This window comes from Pan troglodytes, chromosome 7 (assembly GCF_028858775.2).
Source record: "Pan troglodytes isolate AG18354 chromosome 7, NHGRI_mPanTro3-v2.0_pri, whole genome shotgun sequence".
NCBI lineage: Eukaryota > Metazoa > Chordata > Mammalia > Primates > Hominidae > Pan > Pan troglodytes.
In genome coordinates this window covers 79,866,767-79,892,334 of record NC_072405.2, presented here as the reverse complement: position 1 = coordinate 79,892,334, position 25,568 = coordinate 79,866,767, and the positions used below count along the sequence as shown (strand labels likewise).

Here is a 25,568-nt window from a genome sequence, read left to right as displayed (position 1 = left end):
CTGGGTGTGGTGGCCAATGCTTGTAATCCCAGCTACTCAAGAGGCTGAGGCAGGAGAATCACTTGAGCCCGGGAGGCAGAGGTTATGGTGAGCCAGAGATCACGCCATTGCACTCCAGCCTGGGCAACAAGAACAAAACTCTGTCTCAAAAAAAAAAAAAAAAAGTGCCAAAACTTGCTTATACAGTGCCAAAATTAGGTGGTGAAAAGTGAGATGTTAGGCAGTCATAACTTGTTATAATATAGACCAAAAAACTTCCAAACTCAATTTCAGTGTAGTATAATCAGATTTTTGTTTATTGACGTTATTTACACTGATTATATAGAGACTGAAATACTACTCAAATATATTAAAAGCTCTAGGTTTTTAGGGTATAGGAGATGTATTTTTTTCTGTAAACTCAAATTTCAAAAGGAAAAGAAAAACCAGCAGTCTATGAAGTTACTGAAATATCAGATTCTATGTTTGGCATGAGGACTATTCCTTAGTAGAGGTAAAGTATAAAAGAGAATGAAGGTATAATTCAACCGAATATATAAAACAATCATGGAAAAATGTTTAAGCTTGTAGCCTTACAAAAGTTGATTTTATGTTAGGGATATTAACAAAAGTATAAATGAAAGATTCATTTAGTCTGTCTTTGGAAATTGTTTACTTGCCCTAGATTTGTACAATATTTGTAAAAATAAATTGGTTTTTTTACTTATTTCAATATTTTTTATTTTATTTTATTTTTGAGATAGGGTCTTGCTCTGTCATCCAGGCTGGAGTGCAGTGGCACCATCTCAGCTCACTGCAACCTCTGCCTCCCAGGTTCAAGCAATTCTGCCTCAGCATCCCAAGTAGCTGGGATTACAGATACACACCACCATGCATGGCTAAATTTTGTACTTTTAGTAGAAACGGTGTTTCTTCATGTTGGCCAGGCTAGTCTCAAACTCCTGACCTCAGGTGAGCCACCTGCCTCGGCCACCCACCCAAGGCACTGGGATTACAGGCATGAGTCACTGCTCCCAGGCCAATCTTTTATTTTATATTTTTGAAATTCAACAAACCTGGGACTGGTCATTGCAAATATGTTTTCTTCAAAATAAAAAGTAAAATTATTTTCTGGCAAAAAAAAATGTCTATTGGCATAATGCTCCTAAGAACACCAGAATTATCTCATCAGGGAGAAGTGATGTGGTAATACCTGATTTCACACTCCAACTAGCAATGGATAGTGGTAGGGGACATGAATATTTTAATATATTTAAGTTACATGTTTTTAGCTTTGTAAGGTCTATAGCATAAGTAATTTCAAGGAGCTTAATAGTCTCTTGGTTAGCTTGAAGTATGATGCCTGAACTCTAATTGTTGACTTTTGGTCTTATTTTCTTCTAAATCTTAGCTTTTGCCAGCTATCTCTTGGTATAATTTGGTTAGTTCACTCCTTGCTTAATAAGACATTCTGACTAGTGAAATACACCCCCTCTGTGAGGGGCTTTCAGTAACATTTGTCATATTATGAATCAATGTACATGCTTAAAATGGTTATTAGGATATGATTTAGAAAATTTAAGGTATAATTTTTGAAGTACTTTAGAAATATCTTAATCGAACTCTAAGAACTAAGTTAATTCGTTTTAGTTTCATAAGTCTTGTTTGTAATCTCACTTAGTGACTTCTTTAATTTAAAGAAAATCACAATTTATATCAATTCTGTTGACACACCAGGAAAAAAAAAAGGAGGAAAAAATGTTTTCTGTACCATAAAAAATGTTTGACGTATGAAGGAACATGAGTGACAGGGAGACATAATTATCTTAGGAAATAATATTTTCCCCCCAAGAGAAGCGTTTCGACTTTAGTTCCGTAGTGTACGTCTGGCTTTCCTATTTCTAAGTCTGACTAACGTCCTGCATATCATTTTACAAAAAAACTCTCCATGTGCAATACGATGATGCCTATATGGAAGTCATTTTTTATGAATGACAGAATGGAACTGGAGGTTTTTTCAGCTTCTTTGGTAAAGTATGACTCTTTCTGACTGGTTGGAGAAAGAGTTCTTTCTGTTAGCTTTTTATTGAAAGGCAACCTTCAAACAGAGTGAGGAAAGGCCTTCAGCATACGATAATATTTCAGTTTAACCTGCTGCTGGTCAGTTCTCCTGCTGGATTTTTCCACAGTTAGAAGAAAATATTTTATGAAGATGGATACAAGTCTAAATAAAAATAATGCTTTAAGTTCATGTTGAATTTTCTTCTTCTGTCTGGTTAAGGAATACGATTTCACTGGCATTATGGTTGCCATCCTAACCCATGTTGACAGAGTGACCTTTAAGAGTCAGCAGGAACCAGGTCTCTGGTCTCGGGTCACCCGTTACCCCTGAAGAGTAAGGATTGGGAAGAGTGGGAACCCTCCTCTCGTGTCTGTGAGATGGTGGCACATGAAACTATTGCACATACCACGCTCACCCTGTTAGTAGCAAAGCTGTTCTAAACTCCCCTCTCCACTCTTTCAGTGCATTGTTTAGATGGAGCAGACCAGAGCATTCTTTGCATCAAGATTTACAACATGAATATTCCTTGGGGCCTTCAATATGTAGACTCCTAGCCCAGGTCTGATATTTGAACACCTAGACTTGTTGCCCCTTGTTTTCACCCTTTCTATTAAAAAAAAAAAAAAAAAAAAAAAGGCCTGGGTCAGAAAGTTCTGGTCCCACTAGAGTATGAGTTTGATGAGTCCAGGGCCAAGGAAAGGGGCTTGTGGATGGTCTTTAGGTAATAGCATTATGTAAAAGGAGAAAGCTACAATGATTTTTCTTGTAAAGCAAAGAGAAGATTATCCCTTGGTTTGATTCAGTCTTTAAAGTTGCAATAATATTTTCTTACTTTAAAACTTAGGTTATCATCTATAAATTATTTTAATATGTGTTATTTATGTTTATTTTTAGCTAGGAAAAAATTCTTTCTGTAAAATATCAGTTACGCCAATGTTAAGAAACTTCGATTTCAAGTAAAGCACTTGGTACTGACATACTGTTTGTGCTTCCAAAAAGTGTGAAATATTTAAACCAATTCAGAAGTTGATTTCTCAAGTTGGGAAAATATAACTCACCTAGAAAGTCCTTTATTCTCTATAAATAAAGAAGAAACTCTGATGCTCTATGTTCAGCTTTTGTGTGGATGCTAGAGCTCTGGTTCTCTGCTGCCAAAGGATCTCACAGGTGCTTGCAAGGAAGACACTGTAGGTCTTTGCTGCTTCCAAACCCCTCCACAAGCCAAGAGTAGCCATATGAAAGGGTGTGAGCATATGGATAATTACAGCCCAAACCTAAGTGTCCCTATGTATATGTACACGCATATGGATTGCCACTTGTCATTTTCAACCCTGTACACAGACTAGTATACTTGGTGATTTTCTCCTGACAAATTCAGCAAACATAAAGGACTACATTTTTTAAATCCTAGTAAACACTCAGTTTAAATCCCTTATAACACTCCGAATGTTGCCTTATATATGTTGACCATGAAATGGATATCCTTTAGACTGAATTGTTATGTGTTGTCTTAGACTAGAATACCGATTTTTGCTTCCTTCTTCATAGAAGATAATAGAGTTGACTTTGCCTTCCTGTGTTTTCAGGTAGGTTGTTTGGCCTTGTGCATTTCCTTAGTTAACAAGAGTAACATCCAAACCCTCAGTTTAGGGTGGGGAGGACAAAATAAGTTTTTTAAGCAAGAAATGATTATTAGTCATAATAAATGCGTATTGAGTTTAGCTGCATTGTAACTAATGGCCAAAAAGAAACAATGCCCATATTTTATTATTACTAATGAATAATTTTTATTGCTCTTCTTGTTTCTTCATCATTTCTTATAAGATTGTCATCTTTATTTTATCTGAAGTTAGAAATATAAAAGTATATTTAAAGACTTCCTTAACTCTGCTGTTCATCAGAACAGTCTTAAAATGTAGCTATTTAACACAGTAAAAGATAATATATTATAAATAAATTTATACTCTTGAATACTTTATATTCTACTGATAGCAAACATTGTACTTAGCAGTAAAATAATGGAAGCAAACTGTCATTACAAGTAAAAACAAGATAAGAATGCCTTCTATCAGCACTGTTATTCAGCAGTATTCTAGGAATTTTGGACAGTACAATAAGACACAAGCTTTACTTAATGAAATGAAAGAGATTCAAATTATTTTTGTAGATAATTTGGTATGTAGAAGACTGAAGAAAATCAACTAGAATATTCTTAGAATTTACAACAGCCTTCAGAAAAATGAAGAAATGTAGAATTCAAAAATCAAATTGATTTGAAATTTTAGTTATAATTTAAAATAGCAGTAGTTACTAACACAAAAACAAAAAATACCATAAAAGGAAATTTAGGAAGAAACCTTATAAGAAGTATTTGTGAAGAATATATGAATAAAGCTGTGACATCTTACTGAGAGATATAAAGGAAGGTTTCAATAAATGAGATGTCTTTCTTTCTCATTTTTGTAATATGAAAAAATTGTTCTAAGTTCTATTTGAAAGGATAAATAGGCAAAAATACCTAGCAATTTTTGACAAAACATGGGAAATGAATGTCTGACTCAACCAATTATTAAAATGTTTTATAATTCTACAATAGCCTGAAGAATTATGTGGCCTAATGTTGACATTGGACTAAGTATGAGAGAAGAAACAAACAGCTCAGGCACAGACCCAACTTAAAGAAAAATTGTGTATGTTTTAAATAAAACCAAGCAAATTAATAGTGAAGTAATAGATTATTCAGCTTATATGCTGAAATAGGTAAACAGTTAAAAAATGAAAGAATGAAACACAGGAGAATATATAGGTAAATGAAAAGATTAAATAAATCAAAATCTTCGGATGGCCATTTGGAAATAAGTATTGAGATCCTATAAAAGCTTAATACCATTTGTACCAATTATACATCTAGGACTTTTTACTAATCAGAGATAAAGGCAAGAATTTATAACAATAAACATTTCTAACTTATGAAATCCATCATATTTTGTTTCTTCATCTGGGTGTTAGTTATACCCATGCATTTAGTTGATAGAAATTCATTGAGCTGTAATATTTGTTTAATAAAAAGTTAATTTTTAAAAACTCATATTTGAGGAATATACACACATATTGTTGGCTCACAGTTCTATTATAAAATGTGTACCCTATGTATAATATATTCACTGCTGATTTCTCTAGCACAGGACCTGGCCCGTAGGAGGACCCAGTAAATATATATTGCATAAATAATGGAAATATATGTTGACTGTCTTATGGAAATATAAATCGTAGAAGTTTAACATTGATTGTTTATGGAATTTGTGGTTTTATTATTTTTTTATTTATGCTTTTCTGTATGTCCCAAATTCTGTAAAGCATATGCTTATTTCTTCTGTAGTCAGAGACAATTACTATTTTTAAAAGCCACAGATAATATTAAAGACACAACTGAGCCAAATATAACCAATCAAAGAACTAAGATTACTGCAATTCATTAAGAAATACGTAAAGAAATACCCCAACAGAAGAAATGAGCAAAGACCATGAACAGATAATTCACAAGAGAAAAGCATTCAAATTATCAAGCTACAGATGAAAAATGTTGGATTTCACTTCTAGTAATCAGGGCGGATCACAAGGTCAGGAGTTGGAGACCAGCCTGGCCATCATGGTGAGACTCCATCTCTACTAAAAATACAAAAATTAGTTGGGCATGGTAGTGTGAGCCTGTAATCCCAGTTACTCTGGAGGCTGAGGCAGGAGAATCCCTTGAACCCGGGAGGCAGAGGTTGCAGTAAGCCGAGATCATGCCACTGCACTCCAGCCTGGTGACAGAGTGAGACTCCATCTCAAAAAAAAGAGAAAAGAAATGTCAAGTCAAACAGCCTCTTGCACATGAAATAGGCAAAGGTTTAAAATAAATAATATGATCTACGATGCAGTAAGATGAAAACTTGTGTACATTGCTGGTAAGGATATAAATGGATACAAGTTTTCAGAAAAGCAGTTTCATAATATGTATTCAGAACTTTGATGTGCTGATCCTTTTACTCAAAATTCCACTTTTAGCATCACTTCTAAGAAAATAGAATTACAGATAATTAAGATAATAGCAATAAGCATTTGTCAAACACTTGTCCTATATCTTTTACATACATTATTCCATTTAACAGTATGATATCTCTACTATAGTAACACTATTAATATCTTAATTTTATGGAGGAGCCAGGTGAAGCTTAGGATAGGTAAAAGAAAACTTGTCTAAGGTCACACAACTGTAGAGTGGCAGATTCTAGCTCAGGTCTGACACTTTCCAGAAATCCACTCAACCCCATAATATACCCACCCCCCATGGTTTTTTTACCACTACCATAGAGAAATATTTTAAATCTCCAATAACAGATTAAAAATGAAATAAATTAAAATACATCCTCATAAAACTTGTTTTAAGACAATTTATTGTATATAGGGAAGGTATTCATGGTCGATTTTAAGTTTTAAAAATTAGCTCTAAGATACAATCTAGCCTATTCAACATGTCATACCTCTTCAACATGTATGGCATATTTAAAAAGTGTAAAATTCGGCCAGGTGCTGTGGCTCATGCCTTAATCTCAGCACTTAGGGAGGCTGGGGCAGGCAGATCACTTGAGATCGGGAGTTTGAAACCCGTCTGACCAACACGGTGAAACCCCATCTCTACTAAAAATACAAAAATTAGCTGGGCGTGATGGCGTGTACCTGTAATCCCAGCTACTCGGGATGCTGAGGCAGGAGAATCAAACCTGGAGGTGGAGGTTGCAGTGAGCCAAGATTGTGCCACTGCACTCCAGCCTGAGTGACAGAGTGAGACTATTTCAAAAAAATAAAATAAAAAGAGTAAAATTTGTATTCAACACGTATGGCATATTAAAGAAAAACTGGAAGGGAATACATTTTTTAAAAGCCACCACGATATATTTTCAATTTTAAAAGTGATCAGTCTACAAAATGAATGATAGTATATAATCCTGATTTAATATCTATGACATATTAAAGGTAATATTTACAAGTTGCCAGTGGTTATTTCTGGGTGTTGGGGCTATAAATGCTATATATCTGTGATGTTTCAGAACCGACATGCTATCGCATCCAGTAGTCTTTTTAGACTTTGTCATTTCTTTCCGTCATTCAATATTCAATACCTATTTATTGAATAAGTATTAAGTACCTAGTCACAGTTCTAACTACTGGGGATACAGCAATGACTTTATTAAGGACATTCTCCTTATGGAGTTAGTGCTGTGGAAGAGAAGTAGGAATAAACAGTATGTAAATAAAACACTTGCAGGCAGAGATAAGTGCTATGAAGCAAATCAAGCAGTATTGGCTAAGGGATGAATTGGAGTGGGGCATTGTTAGCTGAGATGATCAGGAAGAGATGTCTCTGAGGAGGTAACATTTGTCAAGAAGGGAGAAGCTGGGAGGGAAGCAACTGCAAGGATATGGTAGGAAGTCATTTTGGGAGGACAATAGTAGGAATGAGTTTCACTCCTTCAGGAAGTGGAAGATGCCCAGTGTGGCTGAGACAGAGTAACTAGGGAAGAGTGGCAGGGTCCAGATGATGAAGGGTCTTGCAGACCATGGTAAAGAATATTTTTTTTCTAACTGCAGTGAGAAGCCATTGGAGAGTTTTAAGCATGGACATGATAGAATAGTGTTTACACTTTTAAAACATCAGTCTGGTTATCAAATGGAATCGGGGCAAGAGTGAAACCAATGAGACCAATTAAGAGACTGTCTCAGCCAGCCTAGGAGGACATTAGCTTAGGGCTGAGGATATAGCAGTCTGGACGTGGTGAGAAGTCACAGGACTTACAGTATCCTTTTATGGAAATATGGGCAGAATTTGCTAATGGATCAGATGTAGGTGGGGAGGGAAAGCAGAATCAAGGATGAGCACTAGGTTTTGCCTTGAGTACTGGAAAAGTGATCACACTTCTGAAGAAGAGTGTGTTTGGGGGGTGGCTGGGGAGGAGTTGGATTCAAGCATTCTGTATTGAGTGTATTAAGTATGAAATACATATTCAACATCCAAGTCAAGAGATGACATATAAGCAGGTAGACATATAGGTTTGGATCTCAGAAGAGAGAGGCAAATTTGAAGGTATAGTTTTGGGAGTCCCAACGCCATAAAACTAGATGGCACAGGGGAAGGAATGAAAAATTGAGAAGAGGGCCTAAGATTGAGCATTTTGGTACCAACAATTAGAAATGGGGCCAAGAAGAAGAGCTTTGAAGAGAGAATTGTATGGTAGAGAGAATTCCACAAGGTAGGTGGAAAAGTATGAGCTATCACAGAAACCTGGAGAATAGTGTTTCAAGAAGGAGGGAATGGCATACTCCTGTGTCAAATATGGCCAAAGTCAAGTAAGATGAGGACAGAGAAGCCACCGACTGTTAGACTGGGCAAGAATGTTGGCTGTTAATGACCCAGATAAGCACCATGTCAATGAAGTGGAGGACATCAGCCAGATGGGAATGGGTTGAGAAGAGGATAAGGGCTGACAGTGAAGACAGAAAGGATCAAGAATTCCCACAGAGACAGACACAAAGAGATGGGCTATGGTGTGTGAAGGCATCATGGAATCAAGGGAAGGTGGTTTCATTTTTAAATAAAAGATATTTAGGCATGTCTGGATGTCAGCAGGAATGATTCCATAGGAAGGAAAGTACATGTGGTATGGCAAGGAGAATGAGTACAGGAAAGAAGTCCTTGGATAGCAAGACAGAATGAAATCCGGAGCACAGGTTACATGGTGGGTCTTAGATAAGAAGGCAGGTATTTGGTTTTTTGTTCTTGCGATAGTTTACTGAGAATGATGGTTTCCAATTTCATCCATGTCCCTACAAAGGATATGAACTCATCATTTTTTATGGCTGCATAGTATTCCATGGTGTATATGTGCCACATTTTCTTAATCCAGTCTATCATTGTTGGACATTTGGGTTGGTTCCAAGTCTTTGCTATTGTGAATAATGCCGCAATAAACATACGTGTGCATGTGTCTTTATAGCAGCATGATTTATAGTCATTTGGGTATATACCCAGTAATGGGATGGCTGGGTCAAATGGTATTTCTAGTTCTAGATCCCTGAGGAATCGCCACACTGAAACTATCGCAAGAACAAAAAACCAAACACCGCATATTCTCACTCATAGGTGGGAATTGAACAATGAGATCACATGGACACAGGAAGGGGAATATCATACTCTGGGGACTGTGGTGGGGAGGGGGGAGGGGGGAGGGATAGCATTGGGAGATATACCTAATGCTAGATTACGAGTTAGTGGGTGCAGCGCACCAGCATGGCACATGTATACATATGTAACTAACCTGCACAATGTGCACATGTACCCTAAAACTTAAAGTATAATAAAATAAAATAAAAAATAAATAAATTAATTAATTAAAAAAACAAAAAAACAACAACAAAAAAGAAGGCAGGTAGAGTCTGCAGGTACAGTGCAGGCCAGGAGTGGGGATTTGGTCATGATCAAAGGAGCTGGTTCTTGCTATAAAAATATTTACTGCACTTTATTAAGATTTTCTGCATACCTCTGTCTACCCCCCACTGGGAAATCCCTTGAGGCCAGGAATCATGATTTGTCCACTTAAATCCTGAGCTCCTGACACAAGATTTGGTACATGGAAGTCTCTCATATATTTTCTTTAATTACTTATTTTCAAATTTTTCTAATAGTAGTCAATGATGAGCATTACCTTTATTATTTAAGAAAAGTTAACTTTTAAAAGTAAATGAAGATTAATCTCAATCTCAACAATTAAAACACCCAAGATATTAGACTTTCATATTACATTAAGTCAGATTTTCAAAATCCTTAATGTCAAGACACAATATACATAGAAGAGGTATGTTATAAAATGATATGCAGTGTGATTCATTTGGGGATTAAAAAACAAAGGTGTGTATATCAAAAGAAAACAAAGGCTTTCTTTTTTTTTTTTTTTTTGAGACGGAGTCTCACTCTGTCGCCCAGGATGGAGTGCAGTGCAAGCTCTGCCTCCCGGGTTCATGCCATTCTCCTGCCTCAGCCTCCTGAGTAGCTGGGAATACAGGCGTCCGCCACCACGCCCAACTAATTTTTTGTATTTTTAGTAGAGACAGGGTTTCACTGTGTTAGCCAGGATGATCTCGATCTCCTGACCTCGTGATCTGCCCGCCTCGGCCTCCCAAAGTGCTGGGATTACAGGCATGAGCCACTGCACCCGGCAGAAAACAAAGGCTTTCTATATTTAAAATGATACAAAAATAATTTCGACAATAAAAACTGATTTATCTCTAGATAGTAGGATAAGAGAAATTTTCTGTTTTTACTTTCTATATGTAATGTTTCTTATAATTAGGAAAATGCTGAATGTAATCATGGCTCTCTTATTCCAGCCTGACTCAAAGCCCTGTGTTGTTTATGTGGTTTGTTAGCTTGCAGTTCTAGAGACACCAGAGGTGGAACTGGTGAATTCATTCATTCATGAGGGCCCCCTTTATGCCTCAATTTCCCATCTGTAAAACTGGATGATGATATACCTCATCGGGTCAGTGTGAGAATTGCATGAGTTAATATCTGTTAAGTGCATAGAACTAGCACTGGCTCGCAGGAAGCACTAAGGAAGTCTATGCTGCTGTTATTGTCCATTGAGTGTCTTCTACATGCAGAATGCTGGGTCAAGCCCTGTAAGGCTGTAGGGGACGAAGGGAAAGTGACTTAAGGAGGGACTAGGGAATGAAGGGCATGAGACAATAAGTGGTTTGCTGCCAAATTCTCTTGTAGAATTCCAACAGAAATCACACCAGACACACCAAAAAAGAAAAAAGAAAAAACATCTGTCAGTGGCAAATGCCCCTGCTCCAGGTAGATCACAGAATACTTCTTTGGGTCCATCCTTATTCATGGGCTCCTCCCACCCCCAGTTGCATGCCGGGAGGTGTGCTGTTGGCAGTTAAGTAGCTACTGTATCTGGTTCCCGTCACAGTGTGCTGTCCGTCATAGAAAATGAGGATGCTGGCTTCATGTAAAAAGACACGTTTCCTTGGTTGTGCTGATAAATGTCCTTTTACTCGTTGTCTTCCTATCTCATGTTTTGAAAGATGGCTCATGGAACTTGCTGGTGGTGTCACGGCATGCAGTGGAGCCTGGCTGGGTGTGAAGTCACTGTGGAGCAGAGCCTCCCTTTCTCAGGCCGCTTGGACTGACAGTGCAGGCTGCTGGGCGTCCTTAGTGAAGTAGGAGGCAGGGGGCAACAGGCCTTTGGGAAACTTTTCTCATGTCAGTACAAAAGCACTGACTCCATCAACACTGTGAATTCAGAATTATCTGCAGTTTACACATGCGGGAAATTGAAGGGAGGTGGTTGTTGCCCAAAGCCACTTGGTTAGGTGATGGTAAATCTGAGGTTGAAACTCAGGTTTTCTTTTGCAAACATCATTGCACAAAACCTTTCTAGCCAAGTCAGAGAACCTGGCTATTCCTTTTTAGCAAAGGAAAGGAAGTCAATAACACCTTGCTGCTGTCACACAAGGATGCTATGGAGCGGGGCCTAATAACTGGATGGGGCTTTCTTGACTGTATTCTTTGAAAGCTTTCTTTCTCACTGTGTCTTACAAACCTGCAAGCCATAGTTGCCCAGGCAACTTAAAATCTATTTTGGAAATGTTGAGAGGTAGGTCAATAGATAGAGAGTGGACAGAAAGACATGTTGTTGTAATGAACAACGATAAAATAATATTGGAGCAGTCCCTACATCACAGACTAAAAAGAGCTACTTTGCGCTGAATGTCCTCATGCTCACTCTATTCTGGACACTAGCTAGGCACTGAGGATAAAATATGAAACACATTCTTTGCTGTCAAGGAGCCCAGATACTGGGTAGAGACAGAAAAGTGAAAGAATAATTCCATCACAGCAATTATGGAGATGTCTGTGGTCATTAGCTAGAGTCTGAGAGATGGGATGGCTATCCCAGATTGGGGAGAGGTGGCAAGGCAGAGTGTTGGAGCAGTGACTTCCCCAGGAAGAAACATTGAGCTTGAGAAAGCATGACATTTAGGAACAGAGCCTGTGTAGGTGTAAAGCACAGAACACACAGAGAGTGCTTGTGAGATGAGAAAATGGAAAGAAAGACAGAAGCCATGTCATCAAAGGTTTTGCACACTCTGCTAAGGGAGTTGGATTTTACAATGGATGCCGAGGGTAACCAGTAAAGAACTTATAGCACTACCAAGGAGATGAGTTGTATTGTAAAGTCAAAGGGGTCAATAATGATGAGAAATCAGTGGCATTTCTTTGTGGAGACAGAGAACAGGGGCTGATGTGAAAGCTACTGAGAAAGTAGTCTGGGTAGGATTTGCAGATCTATTCAGTGTAACTATTCAGTGAGCCAGACTCTTAGTTTCTGGCTTGAGCAATAAGGTAGAGATAGAAAACCCAGGAGAATGGTCTGGCTCTGGAAGGAAGATGCTGAATTCAGATTTGAGATATTGAACCTGAAGTGTGTGTTGGACACACAAGTGGAGTCCAGTGAGCAGGTGTATGCACAGATCTGCAGCTCAGAAAACAGAAGCTGGAAGCCATCATTTCTGACATCAGTTAAGATTTCCCAGGAAGAATATATTGAATGAAAAAGAAGAGTTATGTCTTAGTTTAGAAACACAGAATCCAAATATGTATTGAAAATTCCAGATTCAGAAAATTAAATGATTTATGTGAGGCAACTGTGGCCATTCGGAGCAGCAGTTATTCCAACAGGCTGTTAATTAACCTGTTCATGAAACTGGTTTCCTAGTTTCGCCATAGTCTCTCTATTCTGTTGGGTGAAGCTACCAGGAACAGTGTGGTCTGAAGGGACAGTAAACACATCAGAGGTGGAGAGACCTGGGTTCAGTCCTAGCTTCCTGCTAATGTATGGCCTCCACACAGTCAACCCTGACTGGCTTCAGAGAGGGTGACAGGTAGGTGTGGAGTTAAGGGAGACAACAGAATCTGGAGCTCCTGGCCGGTGTCTGCCGCATGGTGGTGCCTCAGCGAATAACAGAGTGTCTTCCTTTCTTGTTGAATGGAAATACCACTTCAGCACTCATACAGTCTGCTGGATTGCTTCAGTTTATTTTAAAGTCGTGTGAAATGGACCTGTCAGTGTCACCTATGACAGGCTTTTGGTTTAGATCTTGGATTTTGACAGGTGCTTGCTAATCTTCAATCTGGGAGAGAGTCACTGCTTTGTAGAGCCAGATTTTCCTCAGTTACCTTCATAGGAAGTTTGCTTAGTAGAGAAAGGAATTCAAGGTGCCCTTAGACTTTTTTTTTTATTTTTTAAGGTTGAATAGTGCAAGAGAAGGCCTGTATGCCTGTAACTTCGACTTCCCCAAAATGTGTTTAAGTTGCAGTCCCTGGAGACTTCTCCCATTTCAGTGCAGCTACAATAGGGCCTCTATTTGGGCTCAGTTCAGTATTCTAGCAGCATTTCTAAAGAAAGGCTTTCTAAATACTGGATCCTTCTCACTGCTAATTGTGTGCTACTCCTTTGTAAGGCAGGTGGACGGTCGGGGTATGGGGAGAGCACGTTGCTTTTGATCAACATTATTTTATAATCTTTTGCCTCTTCAGAAATAATCAACTAAGAATTAACTTCTGGAATTGCTATTTTGTCACAAAGTTAAAGGGAACTCTTCTGTCCAAGATATCATCCTTTTCAATTGGTAGGAGACAGCTTGGACTAGAAGAATATTACAGTGGTTACTTCTGAGGGATGGAATTGGAGATGAATTCTTTTATATGTTTTTTAGTACTGCACAAATTTTCTACATGAGTATGTGTCGTTTTATAATCAAAATAATTTATTTCCACAAAACTAACTTCAATGACAAAATGCACTAGCATTATCTATTAACTGATTGGGTCATCAATTCTTTCATAATCAAATCCTGTCAATCAGATAACCTAGAAGGTTTCAGTCCATGATATCTATGTGCTTGGTCCAGCGTTAGAAAATAAGTAGGAAAAAAAGACACGTGAAAGATGGTCTTTTCTTCAAAGAGTTTCTTATCTGGTAGTGTACACAGAAGTTGTCTGTGTAAGTCTTTGTTTGCTTATTCATCAAATGCAGAGTTTTCAGGAGAATTGGAAAGAACGTGAAATACACATGACACAAAGACTGTAGTCTGTCAATAATGGTAGTTATTATTGAGACTGTGGGTTGCAGAGAGTATGTCAGGGATGGAGAAGGGAAAGAAACCAATAAAAACTTAATGGAGGAGCACTGCCTTGAGGGAGAGAGAAGGCATTCCAGCAAGCAGTAGACACAGCTATTGTCTGGTGCAGGGAGGCAGGCTGTTCATGATAGAATGTGAGGGATGGGCACATTGGTAAGGTTAGGGCTCATTATAGAGGCCCTTGAATGCTCAATTGCATAGAAATATATTAAGTGTTTCCAATTTAATTTTTCTAATACATCTATTGAGGGAGATGGACTGAAACTAGAAGTAAAACATATTCCCTGTCTCCCCTCCCCCTAGATGCTTTTGCTCTTTGTTGGAGACTGCATTGCCTGGAACAGCAAAACCTACTTTCAGAAAAATGTATCTGAACGTGCTGCCCAGAGTGGGTTGGAAGAGGAAGGGCTTTACAAGAATCTAGTACCTCCCTGACAGAAAATCATAGTGACAGTCACTGTACCCTTTCTCTCTAGCCAGTCCCCATGTTTAAAACCATAAAGGCAAGATCTGCATCTCATTTATTTTTGTGTGTGTGGTGCCTGGAATAGACATAGGTGTTCAGTCCTTATTAGTTGAATGCATGAGAAAATGAATGAAAGAATCGAGAACATGTGGTTATGTATTTTCTAGTGACACTGCTACAGTTTAATATATAACACATATAATACTCATGCTATTCTAATGATACATAATATTTTCCTGAATAACATATAAACAACCAAAGCATGATTATTTATAGCTCTAAATTATACTTCTTGAGAAGAGGGATATTTTTATAGGGAGTGAAATTATGAGTATAGACAAGACTTTCCCTTTTTTTTTTTCCTTTCGGGCAGCCAACTCCATTTCCCCTTTTAACACCCAATGATTTGGGGGCAGGCACACCAGGGCTCCCCATGCTGGAAGAAATTTATCTCATAGTGCAGTTCACACCAAGGCAATGGAGCTTAAATAGTTCACTCTTACCTGAAGTCTTTGTCTTACAAAAGAAGATTCAGAAGGGATGATTTTGTGTGGTGGAATTTCAGACCCACGGATAGTTAGAGGAGAGAATTTTTTGAGTAGGAAAGTGCCCCTCCAAGGTCCTCTCCTCGCCGCCAGGGACTGACAGTGAGGGAGGTGATGATGGAACCCTTCCTGCAGCTCACAGGGAACTGCTTTTTTAAAAGTGCCTATGTCCAGTTCTGCATATTTTTCTTTCTGGAGTCAGTAATAATTACATGGCAGAGAAAATCAGCTTGGAAAAATCTTTATTAACTTATTAACTAAGGATATGATTGGGCCTGATTTATTCTGAGCTGTATGTTCTTTTATGCAAAATTGAGTGTTTCTTACTATTAGAAAATTATCTAGCAGTATAAGTTAACTGAAGTTCATAAATTAGTCTCTTTTAAACTTCAAAATTTCAACCCCACTCTCACCCCTGCAAAAGAAAAAGACATTTAAAAAGGTTAATTACAAGAAAATATTTCTTTACAAAATGCATTGACATATAGTTTGTAGTTAAAGATGAATCTATAGACATGTAATGGCATTAAACAGAAACTAATATTTGTTGCAAATGATTTTAGGAGGAGTGGGAAATTGCTTCAGAAAAAAAAATAATGTATGACCTATTTAATATTGGAGCTTATAGTTCATTGTTTTATATGAGCGAAACAAATATTTTTGTGCAAATGAAAGCTCTAGTTAAATGCTTTGTGAATAAATTGGTATGCAATTCACTTTCTGCAAATGGCCATGAAAGTTAAAAGAAAGCCGTTGCAGAAAAGGATGAAAGTTCTCTCGGTCTGAATATTTTTCCATGCTTCTGGCAGCAAGTTTGCAATAAAAAGAATGATTTTTATGACATTGTGATTATTCACAGCAAGCCTAGAGTTGGTGTCACTATGAAAAATTCTTCTTTAGTAGATTCTCTCAGCAGGAATAATAGATCTAAAAGAAAGGAAACAGGAGTTACAAAGAACACTGACTGTTGCCAGTGACAAATTATGTTTGCAAAAATGATGAGCAAGCCCGTTGAAAATTGAGAAATAAGCTCAGCAGTAAATCAAAGGCTCATTCTTAAGAGTAGTTCTGAGTTGCTGTTCCAAAAAAAAATGATATTTATATTAGATGTGTGCTGAGTTTTTTTAATGTTCTGAATGATAATTAGCTTACACATTAATTCAGCCTTTAGTCTTTTATCTTCATACTTTGTTATATACCATTTTAAATATGTGTAATATTTTAATGATAAAATTGTACAATATAATTTGGCATTGTCAGCAAACACTAATGCATTGCCCTGTGTGGTATATGAAGGTTTGCACTGGTTATGATACAAATTTGTAAAATTCTATGTTCTCTTAAATTAACTGAACCATAAATAAAGCTGTGTATTTGGACATAACCTTTTGTGTACAATGTCAGCGGTAGGGACATAGAATGCATTGAAATACCTCTTACTATTGCATAAAACATAACTTAATAAAAGATGGATCTTGTACAATATAGTATTTATTGTATACTTTTAAAAAAGCAAAGAAATTTGCAAGTATTGATATCATTAGATCAAATGTAATATATGTTATAATTATCTTTTAATTATCCTTATATTAAAACTGTTCAACACTGAGTCACTAAAGGTAATGGATTAGTTAATGGATTAATCCATTACCTTTAGAGACTCAGTGTTGAACAGTTTTAAATAAGCTCATTTTGTTTAAAAGTTTATTTTCAATTCTTTCTGGCTTTCATTAAGTGAGACTTTCTTTTCCTCACCCTAAGGTTGAGAGTGTGAATAAAGACAAATATATTTAATATCACGTGGTAAAGAAGGCATTCATGGTGAGAAAGAAGGAACTCCACGCACAGTGAAACTGACATATCATATTTATTAACATTGTACTCACTAAGAAGGAGCTATCTTCATGTGATACCTTTGGGATTCTGTAAGCCACACGCTAAAGTGATATAATGATGTCTTATTTTTTTTAATTAGCACATTTTAAAAGGGATTAATATTATAAGAAAATATCAAAACTTTGAAAAACATGTGTTCATGCAATCTTCTAGTTATTAATAAGTTTGGGCATCCTGGAAGCCTTTACTTAGTGATCTCAAATATTTACCATAATTTTATGCATATACCGGCACATAGCTTAAGCACTTCAATTTATTTTTTACCTTAACATACCATCTTCAGGAACTTTCAGTAAAGATTTTGTTCTCTAAATATTTTATGAATATTAATAAATAGAATCAGATCAAAATAGCTAATACCTTACCTTTGTTGAAACTTCTGTAATTCAAATCTTGTGTTTCTAATACAAGCACTTAGGTCTCCTAGCTAATATAAACATAATTCTAGTAAAATCTCTCTCACTTAGATAATCTCTAAAGGATATTATAACATTAAGTATATTAAGACACTGTTTTTGTTTGTAAATGCCATATGTGTGTCCACAAGTTGCATCTTATTGCCACCTCTCGAAAATAGATGCTGAAATTCCTCTTTTTGGTTTCTGAAATTTGAAATTGTTTTCTTTTCCCATCGGCTTGTATAGTTGTGTCATCCTATTCCTACCATAACACATATAGATATTTAAATATTGACTTAAAATATCTGTTGGCACCAATAGTATTCTGAGTAGTTTAGAGTGGGAATTAAAAGATATATTTGTCCAGGTGTGTCTTAATTCCTTGACTTGCACTTCCCAAAACCGCCAAACAGAATGGGGCAAATTTCAAAACTCCTTTTGTTTTTTATCCCCTGTGCCTTAGCCACAGGTATCTGCACCATTTTTTTTTTTTTTTTTTTTTTCTGCAAGGAAGCATCATGGTGTGAAGGCCAGGGAAATAGGAGGTCACCAGGTGTATCCTAGACAGAGATGACAGGGTCTGCTAGCGATTGCCAGTGTGGAGAGGCTACAAACCACATACCCTCCCCATCTCCAGGAGTCAAGGGCTTCCAGAGAGTCCATGATGCTGGTGAAGCTGGGCAGAAGAAAGCCTAGCAGTGCTTGAGCTCTCCATGAGGTCTGTTTGAAAGCACAGTGAGGGCTTGGACGTGCCCTTAGAAAGCACAATGGAATCATGCTGTTCTGCATCAGTAAGTATAAATACACAGTACGTCAGTTGGGCAGTCTCCTCTTTACAGAGAAAAACACGCAAGTAAAAACATGGTTCCTGCAAATTTACTAATTCATGGACAGAGGGTCTTTATCACGGAGCCTAGACTTGATGTACCAAATCAAATTGTCAGCTAGTTGGAAGCCAGTTTCTTCAAATCTGTTCCATCAATTGGCTTCTTCCTTGACTACTCCTCTCCCTCTGTAGAACTTCTAAATCATAGAGAAATTTAGAAGATGTCCCATTTCACTTAGTTTTTCAAATTAGTTATGAAAATATCTGGAGAGTTGAGAGTTATTTCGAAAAACCACCATGGAGAGCATTCCCTTAAGACCTTTGTCACTCAAACACTGGTCACCCTGTAAGGCCATCTGTGTAATTTAGTTTTCTGTGAGAAAGATGGTAGTCTGGATAGATCCACAGACAGATACGCATTCTTTTTCAAGTGCTGCTAATGGCTTGACAAAATTAGCTTTCAGACAATTTGTGTGAGTTTGTCACTAAAGTACTAGAACTACCCATGTCCCATGTATAAATAAACATTTTCACATTCAGAAATAAGAGGAATACTTCTTTTTAGTGACCTATAGATGTCAAATATCAGGCAAGTATCTAAATTGCTCAATAGGGAAGTCAGAGCCATGGATGTAATCGCTTAATGACGGATAAGAGGGGACACAGAACCCAATGATCACTTCCTCTGCCTTGGCCAGCTCCAGCTGGTCTCAATAGGCACATTGATGTAAAGACACAATGAAAACAGCTAGTTCTCTGCTGACTTTTATCCTTCCATTTTTGTTTTGTAAAGGGAAGTATTGAAAGTATTGAAACAATTAGTTGGCAGTATGCTGTTAGTTTTCTCATGGTAAATTTGGAACATGGAGCATACTATAGCCTTGATCAGCAGGATTTGGACTTGCGTAACTCAACTTCTCCAAAGACACATTGTAACTTTTTCATATTATTCCCTTTTATAACATGCAAACTGCCTCACAGTCTTCCTAGAGACTTCCTTCTCTGTTTATTCAAGGACTTCAGGTTTACTCTGAGTTTGTGTTTCTAGTTTCATGTTCAGAAGTATACAGCATCAGTGTCCTAGCTATTACGTCACTCTGTTGGCACAGATAATAAGACTCATTGTAACTGTCTTAATTCTCTTTATTAATTTTCCAAAACTACCTTGAATTGTATGGTGTATTTTTACATAATTATGGTACAAGTGAAAGGCTTGGGGGGAAAGTACAACCACTACAGTATCAAAGCAGAATAAATATTTGCAGAAAAATTCTGCCATAACTTAATATTTTGCATATGAGCCTCTGTACAAAATCTGAGTTATTCCCGGGGATTGGTCCAAAAGAACATGTCTGTGGCCCAGCCCTAGAAGGCCAGAGATGATGATGGATCAGAAAAAGGTCAGCTTGAGTCTTGATGCCAAGAATAATGACAGAAGGGACTAAAAAGGCAGAATAACAGTGCAACCAGAGTTCCAAGAGCGAATGTGCATTCGCCGCATGGCTGTGAGATCGTGCCCCGTGTGGCTTTCTGCCCACTCCCTATACCTACACCAGAACTGGGATTCAGGGCTTCATGTGTTGGCAGTTTCCCCAGCCATCCATGTGAGCATTTTATAATCCAGCTCCATGAGTAGTTAGATGACTGTTAGCTGAGGGCCAGCAGTAACTGAAGCTAACTTTATTTCTTTTACTCCTCTGTGAAGCACAGGTGGTGTCATATAAGGGGAAGGCTGGCAAGGGTAGACCATGGTCATTTCAATTTTGGTATTTACTGAAAGATGCTTGTAGGATCCTGTTGTGGAAAAGCAGAGGTTTGCAGGCTGGTAACTGTGGGCACAACACCGCACCTCTGACTGGTGCCATCTGCCCTCTTTTCAGCTTCCCCTGCCCTCTTTTCAGCTTCCCCTGCCATGACGGTGGCCTAATCCGTTTTCCTGGTCCTCAGCTCTCCTACTTAGGACACGCTGTGGCAGTGTGATACGCTAAAACCTATGCTTTCACCACCTACAGTTGTACTCTCTACCCTCCATGCCAGGCAGAGACCCGGTTACCACAGTGGCTCTCCTTCTGGGAGCATTTTCCTCTGAAGTACCAGTCATTTAAAGGCCTGCTGATGACATGAAGGGTTGGGGCTTGTGCTGTAGGATGAAGGACCCACATCCATGCTCCAGGCAGGAAGAGGGGTCCATGACCACAGACACAGAGCACAGGTCAGAGTGGGGCAGACAGAGCTGGAGTCCCCTAAACTCAAAACAACTGAGAAGCCCCTAGGAACCTAGGTCGTGACCAGTGTCTAGAGGGAGCAGTTGTCTACACTGTGTGAAATTGAGGAGCCTGGGAAGAAACGGCGAGTTGAGGGTCAAAGACATCAGCATTGCAGCATTTATCTCACATTATTTAGCTTTTCTGAATCTTTATTTTTCATATCTGTAAAATGGGTTGTAACATTAAATACTATTGCATTTTCACCATAAATTCAACTTAAGAACTAGGAGTCTGTGTAAGTGAGAGAAACTGAGCACCTGACTCTGCAGGAACGCCACAATAAGTGTAAGGAATGCCTTCTGCAGAAGCTATTGCTGTGGGGAAAGGAAGAATATCCTCTACGAGGGATACAAAGTGCCAAGATGTGGTGCTTTGGTAGTCAGGTATCAAGGGATGATGAATCTCTGGTGTCTTGGGACTTCTGAAGAGAGAGAGACCAACCTCAGACTGGGAACAGCGGGCTGGATGCGTTAGCAATACCCAAGTTTGGTAATTAATTGTAAAATTTTTCTAGTGGAGGATAATTGCAACTTTGCCTTGCACTGGCCCTAGTTCTTCCACATAATCTATCTGTACTATGTGACTGTTACCAGTGGCAAATACCTGAGTCACACGGCACCAAATATGTTACCAGTGGAAGGTATCCGAGTTACCAGCAGTGAATCCCTATGGTCTGCAGCAACCTCAATTCTTACCTCCTCAGAAGAAAGAATTCAACTGGGGGGCATGAGGCAGAAAGAGAGACTGAGGCAAGTTTCAGAGCAGGAGTGGAAGTTTTCTGAAAAAGGCTTTAGAACAAGAAAAAAGGAAACTGCACTTGGAAGAGACCCAAGCAGGCATCTTGGTCAAGTGCGGTGTTTAACCTTGATCCTAGGACTTTATGTGCTCGCCCCATTCCCATGCATCTTCCCTTAGGGTGGGCTGCCGGCATGTGCATTGCCCCCCTTACCCTTGGGAACTGAGCCTGTGCAGTGTGTTTAGGAAGCTGCACGCATGTCTATCTGAGGCTTTCTTCCCTTTTCCAGTGGAGTGCCCCCAGAAGGTCATACTCTGCCATTAGGTCTCTTAATGTGCATGCCCAGGGACCCTGGTGCCTGCATTCAGTTAACACTTAGTGCAACAGGTGTGGACCATCAGGAAATGGCCTCTCCCTGGCACTGGCTGCCAATTTATCACTTTTAGAGAGACAATGTGATAATTGCCAGACCATCACCCGACATTCCTAGTGGGTGGCGAAGAGCCCTCTCCTGTCCCCGCTCATGGCTAACTACCTGTATGTGAAAATTGGCTAAATAGAAATGTTTATTATATATTCCTCTACTGCTGACTTGTTTCTGAGCCCTTATGCAAACATGTTGTTGAATTTTTCATCCCTTTGGGAAAGCCATTAACAAAAAATTACTCTTTTCCCACGTCTTGATCCATTTCCAACTCCCGTATCAGTTCTCACATCTGTGACTTGGGGGTGAAAGAAACATGTCTTCAAAGGCTTCCCCTCACCTCTCTGAGGCCTGGTCACTAAGCCCCCAGGGTTCCTTTGTACCTTCCCCGCCCCATCCCACCCCACCTCACTGCCATTTGAAGGTAGAGGTCCAGCATGGATAGTCTGGGACCAATAAGCTGTTTTGTTCCTGTCACCACAGTTCAGTTGTTAGGAACCATCTCCAGTAGGCCACCATTTTATCGGTTTGATTGTTTCAATCACAAAAGCCACAAGGACAAGCGGTGGACCAGGCTGTCCCTCCTGATCTACCAAAATATAATTTTAATTCTTCAGACCTTTGCAACTCTCTCTGGCTAAATAGAATGTAGGACGATGTTCCTTTGGATCCTAGGGAAGTTCTGCAGGATTTACCATGATTTTAATTATCACATGTGTAGTTAGTTAACTTCTCTCTTTCCCCCATAACCATGTAAGTGCCTTGAGGGCAAGGACTGATAACTTGTCCACTGCTTCCTTGGCAAAGCCTGCTCCTTGCTGGGATCTGCAGGCACAGGGAACTCTTCTCCTCCTCTGCCCTCTCCTGGCTCCTTCCTCCTACCTCCTTACACCAGTGTTCTCCTGCCTCAGGGCCTTTGAACTTGCTCTTTTATTTGCCTGGAAAACTCTTTCCCCCACACCCACTTGGCATTGCATTTCTCCCTCATCTACTTTTTTGTTTCCTTAGCACTTACCACTATCCAGCATATGTACATTTTACATATTTTCTCGTTTGTGACTAACTAGATGTTAGTTTCAAGGCAGTAAGGACTTTTGTCTGTTGTATTAAGCACTGTATCATTAGCATCTGAAACACTACCTGGAACACAGCAGCCTCTTAATAATTTGACACGTACATGAATGACCACCTTTCTAAGCTAAGATACCTATTAGTTTACTGTGAGTGCAAAATCTTTCAGGAGTCCTTGAAATCACTATCTCTGTCTTCTCTGAGGTCCCAGGCCAGATCCCCAAACACAGCAGGGATCCCTTGGGCATCTCAGACCCTTCCACTACAGATTAGCGCATAAAATATGCTGAACTGGAGTGGCCCCTAGAAATGTGAATGCTGTCCCAAGACTTGGATTCAATAATGATTTCATCACCTTAAAAGTCTATCACATAATTTTGGTCGTGTATTTCAAAAGTACATTTTCAGCACGTTTAGTCTGTTTTTGGAATAAAAACTTATTTTCCCATAGAATTATGTATGTTCTGTACTCTACTGAACACCAAATTAGGGTTTTTAGGAATATATATTGGCACCTGGAAATATATTAAGCTTCCATTTTTGTCTTTGTCAGTAGATTCTTCCAGGAGAGCTTTAAACCAGGTTGCTGCTGTTGGTTCACGGTGCCCAGAGCCCCTTCTGCCTAAGCCATGGACTCTGAAATCAGGCCCTGCACCCTCCCTCAGTTATCTCATTGTCTGGGTTTTAAACAAATTTGGAAGCTAAAAACAACCTAGTCCAGAAGGCAAAAATGAGAACCTAAAATTTGGCTCTTAGGAAGACAAAAAGCTAGATAGATGGTGTCTGAGAAATGGTAGAAGGAAAGTTTCTCCCCACAGAAGAGGCTGAGTTTCAGGATATCTGATGGGAGGAGACTTCAGTTTCTCATTTGAGAGCTGATGGACTTACAACAGGTTAACACATTGTGCAGTTCTGCTGTGGAATATTGCAGTATCTTAATATTCCTCATTCTTTCATGAATTAAAATGTTAATAAGTAAGCATTTAGATAGCAATATTATAGTTTCTCCTTAAGATTTAAAACACTTTTTTAAAAACATACTTCCCAAAGCATTTTATGTCATTATTTGTAAGTTCCTACAAAGACACAGATAATGAACCCTCAGTATGTGTTTTATGTATTTGAAGTTTGTACAATATAGTATTTTTCTATTCATTAAGTGAAATAAGCAACAATTACATAGACACATTTTACATAGACATTTTAATGATTTTTTTTTCATTCCTGGAGGTGCTGATGAGGCCCCTTAGAGATTACTCTTGATTTTTAAATCTCTTTTAATTAAAATCATTCTACAAAAATTCTGATGAAGAATGAGGATTTCCTTGTCACTACTCCGAACTTTGCTTTAATCAAGTCACTGTGAAGTGAGTTTGCTATCTGCAGGTAAAAGCTTGAAGGTGTTGACACTAAGAGCTAAGCTAGAGATTGAACAATACTTCAAAAGAAGTCCTCAGCCTGGGAACAAAACGTTTTAAATGAAGCTGGCAGGAGAAAACAAATACAGGATGTGGAAGAACAATAGCAACAATGGGGTCGTTCACAGCTGTTAGAGGATAACTGCCTTCTCTGTTAGTAATGAGGATTTACAGCTAAATTCGCTTCAGAAAAGCATCTTAACACCCTGCTTTTTCAAAAAACTCTTCCCACCCTTAGAGGGAACCAGGGAATTCCAGGTCAGTTTTGATTCCTTGAATTAAATTCTTTTGAACATACATTTTCCTCTTCTACTAGTTCCTCAACTTCCTCCTCCTTTTTGTTCATTCTCCCAAGAGAGAAAATTTCTCCATCATGGCGCTATGGCCTTCCCCTCTCCCGCCACCCCCAACGCTAACCACACGCTCTAAAGAAGTTTTACGACATAAAAATTACATTCCTGGTTAAATATCAGAAATGTCTACTCAGGATTTAGTATGTTGTCGAAAACACAAGCGATCATCATTCATCTTCTAAAATAAGATTACATTAATAAAGGAGAAGTTCCCAACCACGTTTTCCAAGAATGACCTGTTTTTAAAATGTTAAATTCACAGTCAGCATGTGAGGGCTCCTAGACTTGCTTTTCCTTTTCTCTTATCTGAGGTTATGGACCTCAGGAGAGCAGGGGAGGGTTACAAGGTCAAAGTCTTTTCCTCCTTGGAACTTGCTGCGTGCTGGGAGAGGGCTGCCTGGAAAATAGATGCTTTAGAGAAGAGGTTGGGGGTCACGATTTTAATTCTGTTAAGGAACAGCTGGTTTGAGTTTCTTTCCACTTCTATCTCCTCCTCCCTTCCTCACAAATCCATGGAGAGAGAAGAGTTTGTTCAGAGGGGACCGGCAACATAAAAATATACCTTCTATTATTATAGTGCTTTCTAAGTGTCATCTTTGTTATGAAGTTGAGTCTAAGTGCTAGAGAGATGGGCTAGATTTTATAAAATTAACTCTATCTGAAACATGACCAGACCTTCAGTCAAAAAGAACCTTTTAAAATACAGGATGTGCGCCTGGAAATTTCTTTTAATAATATTTTTAAACTAAAACTTTAATGGAAATAAGTACAATAAAGGCCTCTGGGGTATTTGGAGCCTGACTGCAAAGAGAGGAACATGACTGAAATATGAAAGCAGCCAAGTGGGGGTGTTAAGTTTCTGGACTAGAGTCCTT

The 25,568-nt window shown here is 38.6% G+C and overlaps 1 protein-coding gene across 20 annotated transcripts in view; it reads left to right on the top strand.

Moving 5' to 3' along the window:
* The window catches only part of EYA1 (EYA transcriptional coactivator and phosphatase 1), a 460,645-nt gene that overhangs the window by 414,693 nt on the left and 20,384 nt on the right, over positions 1-25,568 (top strand). The gene's annotated exons all lie outside the window — the stretch shown is intronic.